General features: G+C 39.2%; 1 protein-coding gene and 1 long non-coding RNA gene across 2 annotated transcripts in view; one reads left to right on the plus strand and one right to left on the minus strand.

Annotated features, from left to right (window-relative positions):
• Nucleotides 1-369: 369 nt before the first annotated feature.
• On the minus strand, nt 370-12,582 carry LOC116643204. The gene is made up of 3 exons (XR_004301509.1): nt 10,902-12,582; nt 4,651-4,705; nt 370-2,359 (listed from the first exon to the last, which is right to left on the minus strand). It is a non-coding gene; the product is annotated as an uncharacterized LOC116643204 (long non-coding RNA).
• Nucleotides 12,583-15,742: 3,160 nt separating this feature from the next.
• SGK3 (serum/glucocorticoid regulated kinase family member 3) overlaps nt 15,743-20,687 on the plus strand; it is a 139,816-nt gene continuing 134,871 nt past the window's right edge. The window contains exon 1 of the mRNA XM_032421543.1: nt 15,743-15,888. The gene's annotated coding sequence lies outside the window, so the exon portion shown is untranslated. The remainder of the gene's footprint in view (nt 15,889-20,687) is intronic.

Genomic DNA, 20,687 nt, shown 5'->3' on the forward strand with positions numbered 1-20,687 from the left:
CATGTTTACAACATAATTTAATATTATTGTGAAATGATCACAATAAATCTAGTTAACATCCATCAACACCTAGTTACAAATGTTTCATACCAATTTCTTACAAGCTTTAAATCAGAGATTTTTAATTTAATTAAATATGTTCTTGACATTTATTTTTTTTAAAGATTTATTTATTTATCAGGGAGAGACAGAGTAAGAGAATACAAGCAGGGGGAATGGCAGGCAGAAGGAGAATCAGGCTCCCCACTGAACATGGAGCCCAATGTGGGACCAGATCCCAGGATCCTAGGACCATGACCTGAACCAAAGACAGACACTTAACCTACTGAGCCACCCAGGAATCCCTGTTCTTGACATTTACAAAGAACCTTGCCATTTGCCTTGCTTAGTACCTCTTGTGGTCTCTGGGTGTTGCCACTCTGGTCTCCAGGGGGCACTGTTTCCCCTTTAATCAAGCATTTGACTCCTAATTCTCTTGGGTACAAGCAAGACCAGGGAAAATGTTTAAACAAAGTTTACAAAGGGCTCAGATGAACAGAAGGCAAATGAGTACAGAAAGTAATATACAACCAGATAATTTGATTCACTGAATGCAGAGTAGGAATTTCAGTATTTGACACACCCTACCTAGCTTCCCACTGCATGCACAGAGCAGAAGCCTTTTTTTTCTATCCTTCACTATGTCCTCAAACAAGCAAAATTCTTCAAAAACTGGCTCTGAGATTGGTAAGGCTAGTTCCAGCTAAGGGCTTCCTTCCAAATTCTAGTTTCCAGTTTCAGTATCTGCCTCTCCCTACATACTAGACACCAAGCATGTCAGCCCTCTTCTGGGAAGATGGCATTGTCTACCCCTGGTTTGTAGCTTCATCCTGTTGTTTGGAAATGGTTATCTATGGGTCTCTCATACCCCTTCATGACTTGGTCAATATGCCAAGAGTGCAGGGCCCTGACAGCTTATATTACATATCTATAACTACATAACAGATTACTCCAAAACATAAAGGCTTCAAATAACAAACACTTTTTTTTTTTTTTTTTGATAATTTCTGTTGACTAGGAATCTGGGCATAGCTTAGCTGGGTGCCCTTGGCCTCAGGGTCTCTGATAAGGCTACAGTCAAGGTGTTGGCCAGGGTGCAGTCATCCCCAGTCTTGAATAAGGGAGATTCTCCTTCCAAGGTCACTCAACATAGCTGTTGGCAGGCCTCAGGTTCTTACTCACTGTTGGTCAAAGACATCCTCTTCTTGCTGTGCATGTCTCTCTTAGGGCAGCTTACAACATGATAACTGTCTGCCCTCAGAGTGAGTGAGAGAGAACATGAGAGGGTGCTCAAGATAGAAGCCACAGTCTTTTTATAACCTCATCTCAGAAGCAACATCCTGTCACTTGTGCTATATTAAATTAGTTAGAAATGAGTCAATAAATCGAGCCCACAGTAAAGTGGAGGTGATTACACAAAGGAGTGAATACCAGGAGGCAAGAACAATTATGGGCCATTTTAGAGGTCTTCTACCACATCACTCTTTACCCAAGCCATTTCTCATGGTTGTGTTTGCAGGAAGCAATCTTTTTTTTTTTCTTTAAGTAATCTTTACGGCCAACACGGGACTCAAACTCACAACCCTGACATCAAGAATAGCATGCCCTACTAACTGAGCCAGCCAAGTGCCCCTACAGCAAGCAATCTTGAGAGATAAAGTAACATCTCCCTCTGGGACAAAGAAGCTGACTTAGCTTGTTGCTTGCTAGAAAAGCAATGGGTTCCCCAAGTTCACTGTTCCCCCACTGAACACAAACCCACTGCATGTGTAGCATCTGTCTGGGCCCCTTGGTATCACGCATATGGAACTTGGGGGCAAGAGGAATTGATACGAACAATTCATGCTTTTTATGCTGTGCTGTGGGTAAAACAGTTTTTTTTTTTTCTCTGACTCATATGTCTCATGTCTTCTTTCAGCATCTGTGAAACAGTAAAGACTAACTTATTGGCTTGTAAGTGGGATAAAATCAAATTGCAGACCTGACAGTTTGACTCAACAGCACAATTCAGAATTGTATACAGGCCTGGGAGACCAGCATTCATACAAGAGATCCATGTCATATTCATTTTATTTGACAAACACTTATGTGCCAGGTAATTATTCTAAGAGTTTATGGATATAAACTCATTTAATCCATGAGGTAGACACTGTTGAAAATCTCTGCTTTACAGATGAGGAAGTAGAGGCCCAAAGATGTTGAGTAACTTGCTCCAAATCATACTGTTCATAAGTGTCAGAGCCTCGTTATTCAAACAGAAACAACACAAACAACCTGGCTACAGCCTCCATTGATCCAGTGTATCACGCTGTGTTCAGAGCTGAGAAGAGGTGGAGCAGAGAGAAGATGGGGGAAATGACAAAATAGAGAGTTAATTCCTCAAAACCTTTGTTGAAATCATCAAATTAAGAGTTTTCTATTCCGAACATACTAACATATTGTCTTGTTTCAACGGGATTTTCAAAGGATAAACTCTACCAGTCATATTGCTAAATGCTTTGATTTTGTGTGCTATATTTGACTTCTTAGGATTTGATTTAGAACACTTGTTCTAGATTCAGACTATGAAGGTTAAAATGAACTCTCCACACAAAAATCTGAACATGGAGTTTATAACAGCTTTATTCATAAGTGCCAAAACTTGGAAGCAACCAAGATGTCCTTCAGTAGGTGAATGGATAAACTGTGGTACATCCATACAGTAGAAAATTGTTTAATGCTAAGAAGAGATAAGCTATTAAGCCATGACAAGATGGGGGGGGGGGCTTTAATGTATATCACTAATTAAAAGAAGCCAATCTGAAAAGGTTATATACTGTTTGATTCCAACTATATGACAGTCTGCAAAAGGCAAATCTATGGAGACAGTAAAAAGATCAATGGTTGCCAGGGGTTGGGAGGAAGGAAGGGATGAGTAGGTGGAGCTTAGAGGATGTCAGGGCAGTGAAACTATTCTGCATGATACTATAATGGTGAAAACATGTTATTAGACATTTGTCCAAGCCCATAGAATATGTAACAACAAGAGTGAACCCTAATGTAAATTACAGATTTTGAATGACAATGATATGTCAATGTAGGTTCATCCATTACAAGGGAAATACCACTCTGGTGGGGGAGGTTATGCATGTGTGGGGGCAGGGGTTATCTGAGAACTCTCTACTTTCTGCTCAATGTTGCTGTGATCCTAAAACTGCTCTAAAAAATAAAGTCTATTTTAAAAAATGCTTTGACAGTGTACTTTAAAATGTAAAATATTATGAATAGTATAAGCACGTGTAGTAAGTTTTTGTTAACCTCTTTCTCTACCTGTCCACGTCCCCCATGCCCTTGGCCTCATCTTCCTGCCTGTCATCTCCTCCTTTCCTGAGCAAGTATAAGTGGCTTGGCCCCCACTTGGCCTCTCTTCCTCTGCTCCATTGTCCTTCTCTTGAACCTTCCCAACCCAGGTTCAAGCCGGCTGTCTGTCTCCTCCATGGCTTTACCACGGCTGCAGAGCTCAGGGTCAGAAAAACCACAATGGTGAAGATGAAATGTATTGTACAACTTGCATTCTCCTCCGTCAGCTCATCCCTCAGTGTTTCCTGCAACTATTTCTGTGTTTCTCAAACCGGAGCTTTCTGCTCAAAATATGTATCAGTAAGTTTTAAGTGTAGTTTGCTTTTCTGATATTGTACTATTTTGAATAAGTATTTTCAAAGGCTTAGGCCATTTCTTCCTACTGTACAGATATTATGTGTCAGCTTTTTTGCATATATATAAAATTGGATTCATGTTATTAATTAAGCTGTTTTTATTAAAACAATTAAAATAATCTGGCTTCTAAAGAGCATGCATATCTATCAATGATGATTCACCCAAAAATGCTTATGCATTAGCAAACCCGGGGGGGGGGGGGGTTGATGTGTTTAGAGTTGCTTTAATTATTGGTGTATTGAAAAAGATTCTGTGGAAAAGTTGAGTCATATTCCCTTCTCCCATGTGCCTCAATTCCCTGGAATAAGCCTCCCTTGTTCTTAGATTAAGGTATTTCTTCACTCAATGAGCTCAATCAAAAGCTAATTCAATCCTTTCCACATCTCTTTTAGCAAGACTACAGACCACTCCCTGGATCCTAGGGATCAATACTAATGGTCTCAAATTGGTACCCCATGGGGCAAATTGGCTTGATAGATGTGGCTCATTTGGCCTGCACAGTGTTTTAAGAAAATCTGAATTTGTTCCTAGCATTTTGAAATAATGCCATTTCACATTAAAATGTATATTGCTAGCTTTTACTGAAAAATTAACAGATCTGGCAACATCGGGCCTCTGTGCCCCCCTAGCAACAATCAGCTGGTAGCAGCCATCAGCTGTCCCTTTAGAGAGGGCATGCACCTCTTGCCACTCATGAAGACTGATGGTCAGTTACCATTTATCATCTCACTTTCACCTCTTCTGACACTTACCATCGCAGGGGCCTCCCCATGCTTTAGGCATTTGGTTTGTAAACTCTCCTACACCTGGTCCTTGCTGCCTTTCATCCAGCACCACCCGTTGACATTGAAGGCTCTGTGGTGCTCTAGAAAGACCATGGGCTTCAAATCAAATGGACTCAGCTCTGCCACTTACCTGCTATGTGACCTGGGTAGGGTTATTTCACTTCTTTGAATTTCTGTTCCTTTATCTGTAAAAAAAGGGGGATAATGATGGCATGGTTATGTGGATTAAAGGCAATAATGGGAGCATCTGGGTGGCTCAGTTGGTCAATCTTGATTTTGGCTCAAGTCATGATCACAGAGTTGTGCAATTGAGCCCTATGTTGGGCTCCGCACTCAGCAGGGAATCCGCTTAAGATTCACTCTCTTCCTCTCCATCTGCCCCTTCTCCCCCCGTGTCTGTGCGCAAGCACTCTCTCTATATATAAATAAATAAATCTTTAAAAAAATAAATAAAGGCAATAATGTACATAATGTGCTTCTGATAGAGCCAAGAAGAAGCAGGGAGGACTCAGTGAGTATGGCCTGCCTCCTTTGACAATCTCGGAGCTCACCTCTCAGGAGACTGCAGGGCTACTCCTGTAAGTCTCCAGCATGGTCAATTCATACCTAATTTGTATGATACTCTCAGGTGTCTAGATACAAATAATAGAAACTAGGAGTACCTGGCTGGCTCAGTTGGCAGAGCATGTGACTCTTGATCTTGGGGTCGTGAGTTTGAGCCCCATGTTGGGGATAGAATTTAGTGAAAAAAATTAAACTAAATTAAATTTTAGGGGCACCTGGGTGGCTCAGTTGTTAAGCGTCTGCCTTTGGCTCAGGTCATGATCCCGGGGTCCTGGGATCGAGCCCCGCATCGGGCTCCCTGCTTGGCGGGAGGCCTGCTTCTCCCTCTCCCATCCCCCTGCTTGTGTTCCCTCTCTCACTGTCTCTCTCTCTGTCAAATAAATAAATAAAATCTTTTAAAATTTTAAAATTAAAAAAAATAATAAATAAGTAAAATATAAGAAGCCAGATAGTACTTAAGTAAAATTTATATTTTATAATTGTCATCTGCCATCATCAAGGAACCATAATGGGTTAAGCTGTTAACCAACAGCACTTCTATTGCTTGGAGAATAATCCTATGGCATGGTAAATCGAACTCTTGCAATTAGTTATATAAAGAAAACAAAAATGAAAAAGTTTGTGAGTTGGCATGTTTTCCAAAACTGGGGGAAAAAAGATAATTCTCTATATGCCACACTTGCTCTCACACTGTAACCTGTAGAGTTCCTGATGTATCTATATATCTAGCTTGCTTTTTATATGCTGCTGTAACAAATTACCACATACTTAGAGACTTAAAACAACACAAATGTATTATCTTATAGCTCTCTAGGTTTGAAGTCTGACATTGGTGTCACTGAGCTAAAATTAGTGTGTCAGCAGGGCTGTACTGTTTTTTGGAGGTTCTAGGAGTGAATCCATTTTCTTGCCTTTTCCAACTAATTAATTTGTATTGATACTTTGAAACTAATTGAAACTAATTAATTGTTTTGATTCCAGCAGACACCCACATTCCGTGGCTTGAGGCACCTTTCTCCACCTTCAAAGCCAGCAATGTTGTATCTCTCCAACCATCCTTCCATAGTGACATCTTTTTCTCTAACTCTTCTTTTGCCTTCTTCCTCTTCACTTTTAAGGACCCCTGTGATCACCTTGGACCCACTCAGAAAATCCAGGATACTCTTCCTATCTTAAGGCCAGCTGACTGGCAACCTTAATTCTATCTGCAACCTTAATTCTTTTTTTACATTAATTTTTAAAAATTGAGGTACAATTAACATATGACATTATATTAGTTTCAGGTGTACAGCATAATGATTCAATATCTGTATATACTGCTAAATGATCACCACAAGTCTAGTTAACATCCATCACCACACATAGTTACAATGTTTTTCTTGTTATAGAAATTTGAAGATCTCCTCTCTTAGCAACTTTCAGATATACAATACAGCATTACTAACTAAAGTCACCATACTGTACATTACATCCCATGACTTATTTATTTTATAACTGGAAGCTTGTGCCTTTTGACCACCTTCACTCATTTCACCTACCCCCCCGCCCCCACCCAACCCCTGCTTCTGGCAGCCACAGCAATCTGTTCTCTTTTATCTGAGTTAATTTTTGTTTAGTTTTAGATTCCATATATAAGTAAGATCATATAGTATTTGTCATTTCTTGTCTGACTTAATTCACTTAGCATAATGGCCTCTAGGTCCATCCATGTTGTTCATGCAAACTTAATTCTTTGCCATGTAATATAACATATTTACAGGTTCCAGGGACTAGGATGTGGATATCTTTCAGAGGCCATCATTCTGCCTACCATAATAAGTAGGTACATTACTATGAATTTATCTCACTTAATCTTCACAACAACCTTATGAAGTAGGAAATACTTTTACGAATAAGAAAACTGAGGCTGAGGAGTTAGGAAATGTGCTTGGGTCCAGAGCTGGTAAGCAGCAGTGAGATTCAAACCCAGAGCTGTTCTCCTCTAAAGCCATGTGCTTAATCCCTATACTATACTGAAATTTGTTCAAATGGTATTTTCTATTTTCTTTTTTTAATTAAAATTTTTTTAAAAGATTTTATTTATTTATTTATTTGAGGGGAAGGGGGGGCAGAGGGAGAGAATCTCAAGCAGACTCCACACTGTGCATGGAGCCCAACGTGGGGCTCCATGCCACGACCCCAAGATCATGACCCGAACCAAAATCAAGAGTCAGACATTTAACTGACTGAACCACCCAGGTACCTCTCTATTTTCTTTGAAAATGATTATTATAGTGAAAATTGGATTTGGGGGGCAGTGGGTTAGCCCAAGGAGTATATATGTATCAGTTAAAATTCAAATAAAGATATTGTCTCTTTATTGCCTTAATATGCTGCTTATATTTTTCTAAATTGAATTTTATATTATCACAGACTTTTGCAACTAAGTCTGACTTTTCACACCATGCCCCAAATTGTTAATACCACTTGCTTTTAAAAAGTCAAACAGAGGGGCTCCTGGGTGCTCAGTCGTTAAGCGTCTGCCTTCGGCTCAGGTCATGATCCCAGGGTCCTGGGATCAAGCCCCGCATCGAGCCCCGCATCAGGCTCCCTGCTCTGTGGGAAGCCTGCTTCTCCCCCTCCCCTTCCCCCTGCTTGTGTTCCCTCTCTCGCTGTGTCTATCTCTGTCAAATAAATAAATAAAATAAAATAAAATAAAAGTCAAACAGATACAGTTGCTTCCAAAGGCTATGAACTTTGATTTTGCTTATTTGCAGAGTTTAAAAGTAAATGAGACCCCAGGTAGTTATATGATTCAGTTTCTTGCCTTGAATATCTCACATCACCACTTCTTTTTTTTTTTTTTAGGGAAATGGATTCCATGGTAAGTGTTTAATTTCTATGATCTTAACAGCTTTTTCTTCTACCTGTCTTTCATGATTGTTCTTTAATGCAAATAACTAGCAATTAAAAGTAATTTATCCCAGTCATGAGTTGAAATTATAAGTAATGAGATAAAATTTTAAAGAGGTGGTTGAAGCCAAATAGCATGCTTGTAAAACTTTCAAACAGTATGGTACCAGGCTTGAAGAAAGACACCAGGCAAAAGTGGTGAGATAGTTAAAAAGGCAATGTACTGAGGAATACATTCAACAGTGAATGCACTCCACATCATGTAAGGAAAAACTTAGGGTGTTTTTCTCATTTTCTGTCAAGGATATAAAATCCCCTTGAAAGCACAATGCATGTTTGTACCTTGAGCCTTCCCTCTGTCTTAACACAGTGCTTTGAAGAGGAAATGTTTGTTGAATCAGTGATATTTATATTTACATATGATTGCATAAAAAGCACCTTGCAGATATCAAGAAGAGAAAATAAGTCATAAATGGTATATTTAAACTACATAAAAAACTAAGTGGGTGTTCAAATGACCAGTTTCAAGTTCAAATCCCAGTCTACAGCAAATGGTTATCTATGCCAAGGGCTGGGAGTGGAGGTAGGGGAAGGAGCTGAGAAACAGGTGATTCTGTGAAGATAAGTTGTGGGAACAGTTCTTTATTGTATGCTTCATAAATGATTTAAACTACTCTTTGTTGGTGGGGATAATGTTTTTAATTTCTATCTCTCTGAGCCTAGCACAGTACCTGGGATACACTGGGCACTCAACAACTAGTTACTGAATGAAGAAGAAAGAGGACAAAAGGCATTAAATTCTTAGACGACACTAAACCAGAATGCACACACGTATAAATTATGTATCTGTGACCTCCTATACTAATATATTGTACCCATTGTAAAACAGAAACTCCAAATTTAAAAACATGAAATAATCAATATACTTTGAATAATTTAATGGCATTTTATTAATAGTATAAAAGCATTTCTGCTTTCATTTGATGCTTTATTACTTGGTACTTTATTACTTTTTTTAAATCTTGGTTTAACACATTGTGATATAGTGATTTGAAGACGTGGTTCTAAGTTTAGTTTATTCTGATATTACATTTTAATAGCTGTCATAGCTGAAAAAGATACTTCAAAAAGATATTTAGGTTTAAATTGAAGAAATACATTGTTTTTGGCTATACCTATTAAAGTATTCATTTTCTTCTTCAGTCTTATCAACGAGTTCTGCAAAGGTTTTTGTTGAAGTCTTACTAGTAAATTCCCATTTTCTCTACTATCAATCAGCAATTCTTGCAAACTAATTTAAAAGCATTGCATTTTAATTAGTTTAAGGCCCTCAAATTATTTGGAAAATATTTCAAGAAATCAAAAATTGTATTTCCAAAATGTTTAAGTATGCATATATGAGAGTTTTAAAAGGACACACACACACACATACACACTGGGATTTTTGCAACAAAAATACACACTGATAGGGGCGCCTGGATGGCTCAGTTGGTTAAGCGACTGCCTTCGGCTCAGGTCATGATCCTGGAGTCCCGGAATCGAGTCCCACATCGGGCTCCCTGCTCAGCAGGGAGTCTGCTTCTCCCTCTGACCCTCCCCCCTCTCATGTGCTTGCTCTCTCTCATTCTCTCTCTCTCAAATAAATAAATAAATAAATAAAATCTTTAAAAAAAAAATACACAGATAGAAATATTTCTAAACATAATTTTCAAATATTTTCTCCAACATGTTTCTTTCAAAACACATATACTCTTAAAGGAGAGGGCAGATGGAGTTACTCTCTCACGTTAAAACTTTAGCTTAAAAGGAAAATGCTACTCACAGAAAAGGTAAGGAAATCTGGATCCCTGGTATTTTTGTCAGAGGAAAATACATCTTCATTCTGATATTTATTCTCTTAAGTAATAATAATGACCAGTGCTTATGTAGTGCTTATTTTGGTGGTAGATTTTTATATATTAGCCTACCTCATCCTCAGAACAACCTGATGCAGTAGATACAACTATGCTCTCCAATTTACAGATGAGGAAACAAAACCTCAGAGATGTTAATAATTTGCCCAGGACTACATGGCTGGCGTGGCTGAACTATGGTCAGACCAGGTAGTGTGTATGCAGGAGCAATGATTTTAACAGAGTATCTTGAATCCTTCAGTAGAAGATAAAGAGTTTCCATGATAACTCTCCATCTCAGTACAAAGTATTATATAGATTCTATTGAAAGGATTTGTTTGTACAGAATTAACCACATCAATGACCTCCTATGCTACACAAACCTGCAGTACACTGACGTTGGATAAAGGAGAGCTTCCCTGCAAGGGGGAAGCCCATCCTTCTCAGGGAACCTCACAGAGCACATGAATGACTGCCTGACAAAGGACTGTTTAAGCAAGCCCAGTGTCAATATGTATGTTAAATAAGATAATTTAACTTTTTTCTATTTATTTTTTAAAAGATTTTATTTATTTATTTGAGAGAGACAGAGAAAGCAACAGAGAGCATGAGTGGGGAAGAGAGGGGAAGCAGGGAGCTGAACAGGGAGCCCAATGCACCCCTAACTTTTTTCTTTTTGAATAAAACAAATAGACATTGGAGTATTTTCTTTGTGAACTGTATTAGATTGTCTTGAGTACCCTTAGGATGTACACCCTCCACCTTGGATTTTTTTGACTTAACAAATATGATGAAATTTAAAATCACTCAGGAAAAGTACAGTTTTGATAAAATAGGTATAGGGATAATCAAAACAACCTCTTAAATATAATGCAAGAAAACATAAGTAGGCTAAACAAGCATTTCGAGTTCAGATTTTAAAATCTGATAATGATGAAATGTAATTTTAAATGTGAGAGTGATTCTAAGTAGCTATATAGGAGTGTGAATTGAAGAGCTGTAAGAGAATGCTCTCACTGTACTAAGGGCTTACCTGATCCTTTCTAGAGTTCCATGTCTCATACTGGGCATCTCATCTAAAGAAGAATGTGGAGAATTTGGAAAGAATTCATATGAGAGTCATAAAACATTAAAAAAAAAAAAAAGAGGTGTGAGAAAAAGTTAAAAGAACTGGGGTTGTTTATTCTAAAAAACCTAGAGAATTTAAGGTCTTCTGCTATATGAAAAGTTACAATCCCTTAAAGTCTATTTAAGTCTTTGACACTCTGGTTGAGGCAGACACAGATGCCTTAGAGAATCAGTAGCAGAAATAACAGCAACACACGTTTTTAAGCCAGAGGCTATTAAGACTTTGCATTTGAAATGGGTTCAATCATTCATTGTACATAATTAACAGTAAGTAACTGAGTCACCAAATGAATAGTGTTTAAGAAAAGCTATTATTTCCTACTGATAAGCAACTAAAATAATTGTTATCTTCAAAGTCCACCTAGTAGGTTTGAGCTCAAAGGCCTAATAAGGTTCTCTGAGGAACACAGTAACTGCTGACCCAACTTATGTAAGTAAGTTATTATCAACTATTAACAGATGTAATTTATGTATGTAACAGACTATCCAAACAAGAGACAGGAAAAAAAAGTGAGAAAGAAAAAAGAGCGATTTGTATTTTGTTCTTGATACTCATAATAACTAGATTGGAAGACAATGAGGTTTCCTTAATTTCCTAATTAGGGAAGGATAATAGTTTTACTTCAGATAATTAATGGTCTTAGCAAGATTTAAAGTAATTTCTAGCAACTTTTTATCAAAAGTTGTGCCAGCAATGTAAGGGTTCTGATCTCTGAACACTTCCCCTTGGTTTTTCTCAGGAGTCTCATATAGAAAGTGAAAAAGTCCTGTGATCTAAAGGACCTTATATTTGACCCTAATGTAGTCTTGCTTTAAAATGGTTTTCACTTTGTTACAAAACACACTTGAACTTCAGGCACTTCAGTTTTGAGTCTGAACTTGGCTAATTTGGCCCAACAAAGATGTTGAGCATTGGGTCATTCCCATCCCCAACACACAAAATGAGTATACTCTCAACCATTTTCTAAATGAAGGAAACAAGTTATTTTGGCTCTGTGCCAAGGTGGTTTAAACCAGTGTCAATACTCATCAATTCCCATGAGTGTCTGAGTTTTTCTAACTATCCCTTGGGTGGCTTTGTGTTATACTAAATTGTTTTGCTCAGAAAATTCAATAAATTAATCACTTTAATTCTCATCTTCTTACCTATTTTACTGCAGGCTTTTCGGGTTAACTATTTCCTGAGCCAATTCATGGCTTGGACTATCCTTAAACTACCCTCCCAAGAAAAATGGTTTTCTTTTTTTGAAGTTGTGGGATGCTACGATTGGTATACTGAAGGATAAACATAGCCGGAAACTATAGCAACAACTTATGATATCTGACCCACTTAAGGAGATGAGTTTGTAGTAGAATGAAGGAAAAGGTGCTATGAAAGCAATACAAATAATATGAATCAAAAACATCTGTGCTTTTGTAATCATGTGGTTGGTAGCACTATTGTCTAGTCTTGCTGATTTATCTGCTATAAGACAAATATTCTAATGAATGCTGGCTCTCACTTCTGTTACCAGCTGACTTATGAATAGAAGCCATTCATGTCCCATAGCTGTCATTTTATCAAATTTCCTCCCTATGGGAAGTGATATTTCTTATATTATCGGGAAGTGATATTTCTTATATTATGCTCCTCAACTCTTCCAAAGTTACAATGAAAGAACTACAAATAATAGAGGACTTTATTAGGATATAAAAAGTCATGATGGTTCCTTATCAGGCACCAGTTTAGGGAAAAGGTTTTCCATTTTGAAGAGTAGGTGAAAACCAAGCACTCATCTCATTGGAATATATTACCTAAAAAAATACTGTATTCTCTTGTTAGGTAGTTGTTTGTTTTTATTTTTAATATTTGGGTCAATAGTTTACAGTATCACCAGTCCAATTTTCTAAAGTTCTGAACATAACTGTATCTTAGAATTTCTTTTATGATTTTTTTCCTGTTACATTTAGGACTTCTCCAAAAACTCTCCCCAAACTCTCAAATTTGACCATTCTTCATACTAGTACAAAAGGAATATAAAATATTGGCGTTTTTATATCTGTGTTAGAGCTAATCATAATGATGACAATAGCAATCAATTGATATTATGTTCCAGGCATTCTACTAAGTTCATTTGATCCTCCTAGCAATTTCATAAGATAAGCACTATTATTATCTCTGTTTCACTGAGGAGAGAAAAGTACTATTATCCTATGTTACTGATGAAACCAATGCTCAGAGACGTAAAATAATTTGCCCAAAGTAGAAGTGGCAGAGCCAGAACTTAAACCTGAGTCTGTCCAATTCCAAAGCTTATGCTCATAATCTATACATTATAAATAAAATAGATGAACAAAATATTTGCCTATGTGCATGAATAGAGTCATATTTCCAAACAAAATTTTGGAACCCATGGGCTAAATAAAAAACTTTTTTCGTTTTAAAATTTTATTTATATGAAACCTTTTATAAAAGCATAAATATCAGCTAGACATTTAGCTGAACACTCAACAACTTTTCTTTTACAGTATAAACTCAAAGAAATTGGAAACATAATGGAACATGGAGATATGATCTATTTCTATAGACGAATATGATTAATCAAAGTAATCAGCCTTAAAGTGTGCCTTTAAAATTAATTTTAAGTTGGGGCGCCTGGGTGGCTCAGTCGTTAAGCATCTGCCTTTGGCTCAGGTCATGATCCCGGGGTCCTGGCATCGAGCCCCGCATCAGGCTCCCTGCTCAGCGGGAAGCCTGCTTCTCCCTCTCCCACTCCCCCTGCTTATGTTCCCTCTCTCGCTGTCTCTCTCTCTGTCAAATAAAGAAATAAAATCTTAAAAAAATAAAATTAAATTAATTTTAAGTGAAAAAGTCCTTTAATATTAAGCTTGTGAATATATTTACAACCTCTAGTATTCTGAGAAATTAAGCTAGGAAATTGCAGCTCTCAGATTATAAATGCAAAATACACAACTTCTTATCAGTTGAATGTGGCTCACCCACCTTCTTGTCTTAAAATTTTGTGGGAGGTGGTGTGTATGCGTGTGTGTGTGTGCGCGCGCTTCACAGCAGGAAGACATTCTGGAAATGTAATGACTCTCAGATGTTTGTTTTTTAAGGAGAAAAAAAGGAAGGAAAGAAGGAAGGAAGTGAGGGAGGGAAGGAGAGAGGGAAGGAAAAGTTGAAATGTCATAGCCAGGTATGTATCTCTAAAGCGAGAATGATGTCATTATATTTGGAGTTTATTGACACAAAATTTCCTTTTGTCTGAGAAATTTTTCAGCATGGTGAATATGGTTTTAATTAAGAGATACACTGATCATTTGTTGATTTTGGTACAAGGGAGGAAATTCTGTAGCTTCTCTGTGCCTCATTGTGTGGATCACAATGGAAACAGACAAAGGCCCATGGCAGTGTGTTGATTTGTATCTACTGTATTTTACATCTATTTCCGAATGCCACTGAAAATCATTGTTTAGAAAGTTCTGCAGGATTATTGTTTTGAAGTATAAAAATATTGGATTCACAATTCATTTTCTTTAAGAAGGAGGCCATACTGTGTTAACTGACATTACAAATGAATATTCTCACCTTTACCTGTGGGTTAAATTTTTGAATATTATTTTAAAACATAAGAAAATGTACCCTGAATTTAGGGAAGCCACACATAAATGCTGGCTCCTCTAATTACCTTTGAAAGTTTATTTGTTCATAGATTTATGGCATAGTCTCTGGAATCATATGATCTGAAGTATAGATCATTGCCTCAAAATCAAAAACATGATATAGATATGGTAATCTTTATATAGTTGTTTGAGTCTATCTTCAAGTGATATCTGATAAAACTTAAACTACAGTAGTGTTGTGGGGCAAACGCAACCCTGCTCTGCTTCCAAATGCTAACCACTTTATACCACGAGCACTGAATCATGTCATTTTTAGTTTTCCATTCATCTTCTTTACCTCTCTTTAACTGGAAAAAAAAGAGACAAATAAAATGCAACTTCTATATTTAAAGAATAAGAAAGAGTGATAAGAAACTGTAAAGTGTGACCTCAGCTGACTTGGAGATTAATGGGAATGCAAATAAATAAATAAATAAATAATAAATAAATAAATAAATAAATAAATAAATAAAGTGGACTTGGAAAATGTGTGGAAAGGAAATTTCTCTGTACCCAGGATCTGCCAATTTCTGAACTCTCTATCTATAAACACAAAAGCCAAAACGTTGCTGATGGAAAAAAAGTAGAAAACTTCAAATAACACTAAATGAAGCATAGTTGTTCCCCGAAATTATTAGGATACTTATTTCACTTCCCTGAGTTTCCAATTTACACCCAGCCACAGGCCCACCAGGCCATTCCTGGGGTGACTCTTACTCCCCTGGCTGTCCAGCGGTCCTGCTCGCTGCGCACGTCAGGATCGTCTTCGCCGGGCGGCCGGGCGCGTTGGCCCACGCGGCTCTTGGGCCCCAGGGCAGCAGTCACTGCCAGCTGAGCAGCCGAGAAACACCGAGGAGCCCGAGCCTCTAGACAGGATCCACCGGTGTCCCCTGAACTTTGCGCACGCGGCGAAGCTGGAGGCAGACCGCGCGCTGTGGCCGGGCTTTCGCCGGGGTCCACGGGGAAGAGATTTCCGCGGCGGGGCGGTGGCGGGCCTGAGCAGGGGCCGCCCAGCCCGCGGCTCCAGCCCGGCGCCGGCAGCCCCAGCTTCGGCGCGGGCGCCCTCCCGCCGCGCTGCCGGCCGCCCCGCTCTCCCGGACCGCCCGGCACACTGCGGGAGGAGCCGCCGGCCGCCGTGACGCGTCAAGGAGGAAGCGGCGGCGCCTGGCGGCCCTGCGGGGAAGGAGGAAACGCGAGTGCGCTCAGCTCCGCGCCCGCTGCGCCAGGAGGCAGCACCGTGGAGCGGGGTAGGTGCGGGGTTGGCAGGGACCCGAGGCGGGTGGGCCGGCCGCAGGGTCCGTGCGCGTCCGGGCCGCAGTCGGAGGCCCCGGGTGGGTGAGACGGGGCGGGGCGAGCGGTGCCCGGGCCTCGACTGCTGCCTCTTCTCGGAGCAAACGTGACTTTCCTGGGTCTTTTGGCAGCTCCCATGACCCCTCAGCCCGAAAACCTCCGAGTTGGTGGAAGGGGAGAAGCAATACCTCCGCCCCGCCCCCGACTCTAAGAGTTTGTGGTCTGTGTTTCCTTGAGGTGAATTCGGATTCTGCTTTTTGATTCCTAAACGCTCGAGCCGTGTCGGTGGACGGACATTGTTAACCCAGTGCGCAGCTTCCCAGCTTAGAGGAGCCGGGAACTGGGGGGGTGGGAGACCCCCACCTGAGGTCGAAAGAGGGCGCGGGTCACCTGCGAGGATTGGGGATGGAGGAGGCCCCGGGAGTGGAAGACACGGGAATCATTAACCTGTTGCCAGCGGACTGAAATCTGAGGCTAATGGGTTACTAACCTTAGGTTCTCTGTGATTAAACCCTTTCCGTCTCTTTTAAAGTGAATTTGGCTCTATTGATTCCCACAGCTTTAGTGTTGATATGTACCATCTAGAATGCTTTGAGATTTTTAGATTTGTCATTTTTAGTGGTGGTTAGTTGGGAAGATAGAAAAGAGAAAGAATTTATCTCTTGAGACTTTTAAACTCTTTCCTCATTTAATTTTGCACAGTGATTTCTGAACGTGAGTAGAATTTTGGTCCTCTGCAAGAGACTATATGCTTGAGCTGCAGGTACACTTGAGCTGCAGAAATAGATATAGAGCACTATAGTTCCCAAATCTTTATTTAAAACTATTAGACTATTGTGTGTTTTGATTCTCTACTTTGTCTCTAGGTTGAGGATTTACCCAAGCAATCTGGGAAGTAACTTATTTATTTAATAAACACTCAAATGGTTCTTACCACGTGCTTGGGCTCCTTCTTAGTGTTTTATAAATATTAATTCAAATTGTTAGCGCAAAATATTAAATTATAGCGGTTCCAGCAGTGAAGAGGCTGTGTACACTTCAGTTCCCCAAATGTCATTGCAAGAGCTAGAAACATTAGAGGAAGTTTCAGGCATATTTTAGGACTGGGTGTGCCTTCTGGCGCTCTTGGCTACCACTCCTATAAGACAAGCCGCCACCCCTTCACTCCCTGGGGGAAGGGAGTCTGGAGCTATGGGAATGAGACCTCTTCCTTGCAGATCTCCGCCTGATCCCTAGCATCATCTGTAAGACAGTCTTTCTTATCCACCATAGTGCCCATCATTAGCTAACTCTGGAGAGACCAGAACTTCCCCCTTTTTCAACTGCCACTACATGGAGCCTAATTTTGTTTTTAAAAGGAGCTTTGTTCCTAATCTGTTTGACAGTTGATGAAACCATAGTTTAGTGAAATGTACTATAAAATAGACTGTTTTTGCTTGTACACGTCAACATAACAAATAATGCTTTGTAATTTTACTGCCATTTGCTGTTAGTAACGTTGAGTTGATAGATCAATCTGGTAGGTGTCCATTTTGTGATTTGCAGACATATAGAGAGAATATTTTTCCAAAATAAAGTACCCTCTTCAAATGAGTCCTTGGCCTGATGGTCAGATTGGAAGAGACCCAAAATGGTGAATCATGGTTCTTGTCATCACGGTGATTATCAATTTGATGTCAAAATCTGCATGTCATATGAGCTTTCTCTTTCTAGCTTTCTCTATCTCCCATTTAAGTTTCCAGAGAGATGATTAAGTGAGACTCTGAGCCTTATTTAATAGGATTATGAGGTGTCTCCTGGAAGCAGGAAGGCTCGCTTTTCCTCTGATATAACTTACGGTACAACAAACAGTGGCATTCATGAATTCAGTTAAGCGAAATGACGACTAACGCTTTCATGGTTTACAGAGTGCTTCCAGATATATTTGTGAAGTTGGCAGCCATTTTTTATTCCTGTTTTTACAGATGAGGAAACTGAGGCATAGAAATGTAAAATGTTTTAGCCAGGATTGTACAGCTGGTGGAGAGAGGGCTTGAATAGAGAGCAGGTGTGTGGACAGTGGCTGGCATGTGCCAGCCAGTAATAAACATTGTGGAATGAATGATTCCAAATGACTTCAGATTTCTTGCTCTTTCCAAACATTATGCTTCTCAAATACTGCAATTGATTTATGCCTAAGAGATTTCTGGGCCTATAGCAATGTCTCTCAGTTATTTCAAACAGTATCTGATACAATAAACATCTTTTCGACAAAAGAGATGACAATGCCCTTTGGACTCATTTCTTAGGATTTGTCAACTCTGGTTTTTGAAAAGAGCAGTAGGCTGGTTATTTTGTTCTCTTCTCAAACATCTTTCTTTTTTCCTCTGATTTGAAGATAGTTTAGATTAGACATATGGTTTCATTGTTTGTGTCGACGGCCTCCTTATCTCTCCCCGCTCATTGAAGTTCATTTTTAAGGACTATAAATCACTGTAGGTTTTCAGTGTCAGTGAACTCAATTAAGCTACTTAGATTTATGATCAAGTTCAAACACAATGGTCATAGGTATTGTCAAGTTTTTTTTTAAGCATCTGACACTACTACTACTGTGTTCTTTGAAATGTTTTAAGTACATTAGTATAAAGGGTCTCTTTTTAAAAAGTTTTATTTATTTAAGCAATCTCTACACCCAGCAGGGGGCTGGAACTCACAACCCCAAGATCAAGAGTCACACGCTTTCTGACCAAGCCAGCCAGGTGCCCCTAAAGGGTCTTTTATTTTTATTTATTTATTTATTTTTTAAAAGATTTTATTTATTTATTTGACAGAGAGACACAGCGAGAGAGGGAACACAAGCAGGGGGAGTGGGAGAGGGAGAAGCAGGCTTCCCATGGAGCAGGGAGCCCGATGCGGGGCTCGATCCCAGGACCCTGGGATCATGACCTGAGCTGAATGCAGACGCTTAACAACTGAGGCACCCAGGCACCCCTAAAGGGTCTTTAAAAAAAAACAAAAAAACCCCTCAACTATTTATATCCTTCTGGTATAATCTCTGTTTCCTAAAGTATGTGACCTGCAGAGAGTTAACCTACAATTAGGGGGGAAACTATGGCCATTACCTGCAGGGAGGAATTGAGAAGGGTATCATGGAAAAAGGAGAGATGGGGTGGCCTTTCCCATGAGGGATATTAGGTGGTAAGAAGCTCTTAATGAAGCCAGACTGAGTCATCTGCCTGTCAACATTCTTCTGTGTGGGGGTGGAATAAAATACTTTTGAAAACTGTCTTGTGTCAGAAACCACTTTACCTTTTCCGATCCTCATATTTTCTCTCTCTCTTTTTAATTCATGTAAATTACTGACTAAACTGCTGATTCATGAAACTCAAATTATGTAACATGTTATTCCTGACAGAAACAGCTCCCATGTTATTTTAAGGGATTCAAGTCTTCTGTTTTCCTTTACCTATTCCATTCCTTATGGTGGCATCTTTGTTCTCGTTTCACTTTTTTTTTTTCTTTCTATTTCATGGAGAAAAGTAAATCTAAGAGGTGCTGATTCCACATCTTGAAGTTCAAGTCAAAGTAATTTTAACTCAGTACTAACTTTGAGTTAATTGTCATTGCTGAGGAAGACAAGGTGGAAATCAAATGTTGAGGGCTGAGTCAGAGCATCGATAAGTAAAATTTTATTACCTCTCTGAAGCTGAGCCAGGGGATTTTCAAAGGGAATTGGGGCAGTGTACAATATCCTTGCCCTTGTCTAGTTTCCCAGGGCCTCTCCTCTTTCCCACAGGTCCCGAATACCTGTCTTGGTCCATCTCCTTGTAGCCACTATTTCTTCTATTATTCAAAACCAAAATCTGTTTTCCTAGGGTGGGGGTGGGGGTGAGTGAAAGGAGGGTGAAGGGAATTGTTGTAAGGTAAGAGATTGATACTATGTAAGAGGGAAGACAGGAGATGTGTGGGTGAAGTAAGAGATATTTAGTGAGTTCTCATGGTGGATTTGTGCAGAGTACTGGCCTCCCCCAGTGGGGCCATAAATACAGGGAAGACCTACATGGGATCAAAGAATGTCTGGCAAGGATTAAAAACATCTACTGGTGTGTGATATTGGCAGGCAGAGCTCCTTTGTAGCACCAAGTGTGGAGGGATCATTCTAGTTAGCTGTTGCTTCAGGCCACCATATGAGTTTGCAGATAATTAAAATGTAGAGGGCCGGTTTTGTGGCTTTTAACTTGAGAATAGGAATGATTTGACAGGCTTTTGGTTGAATAAAGGCCTGGATTTTTACTTTTTTAAAGGCATACATTTTTTGGAGAATGTCTATAGTGTTGAGATAATGTTACTCCTTTTACTGTTTTGTGATTTTAAATAAATGACATTTGTATTTACATGGCATATAGTAATGAATATGATTCAGGTTAAGTGCTTCCATTCAGGTTCCTGATATATTTGCTATGCCAGTCAATACCAAACTTTTTTTTTTTCCTATAGGTAAAATAGACTTCATATGTAATATATTCATTCATACACAAAATTGGACTCGTTGATGGACTAGACATTCCACAGACAGCTGGATGAAATGTCCTCAGGTACAGTGAGGCTTCACTAGGACTTGACTAATTGCTTGAGTTAAAAAATGAGAAGGACCTTTATTACTCTAATTATTTACCTCACTGTTTTTAAAATAAAAATAGATTAAAGTTAACTTAAAATGATCTGGTTTCCAACTCAGTGTGCATATATGCAGACAAACATACATATAGGACCAAGT

The sequence above is a fragment of the Phoca vitulina genome, unplaced genomic scaffold (assembly GCF_004348235.1).
Source record: "Phoca vitulina isolate PV1807 unplaced genomic scaffold, GSC_HSeal_1.0 scaffold25, whole genome shotgun sequence".
In the NCBI taxonomy this organism is placed as follows: Eukaryota; Metazoa; Chordata; class Mammalia; order Carnivora; family Phocidae; genus Phoca; species Phoca vitulina.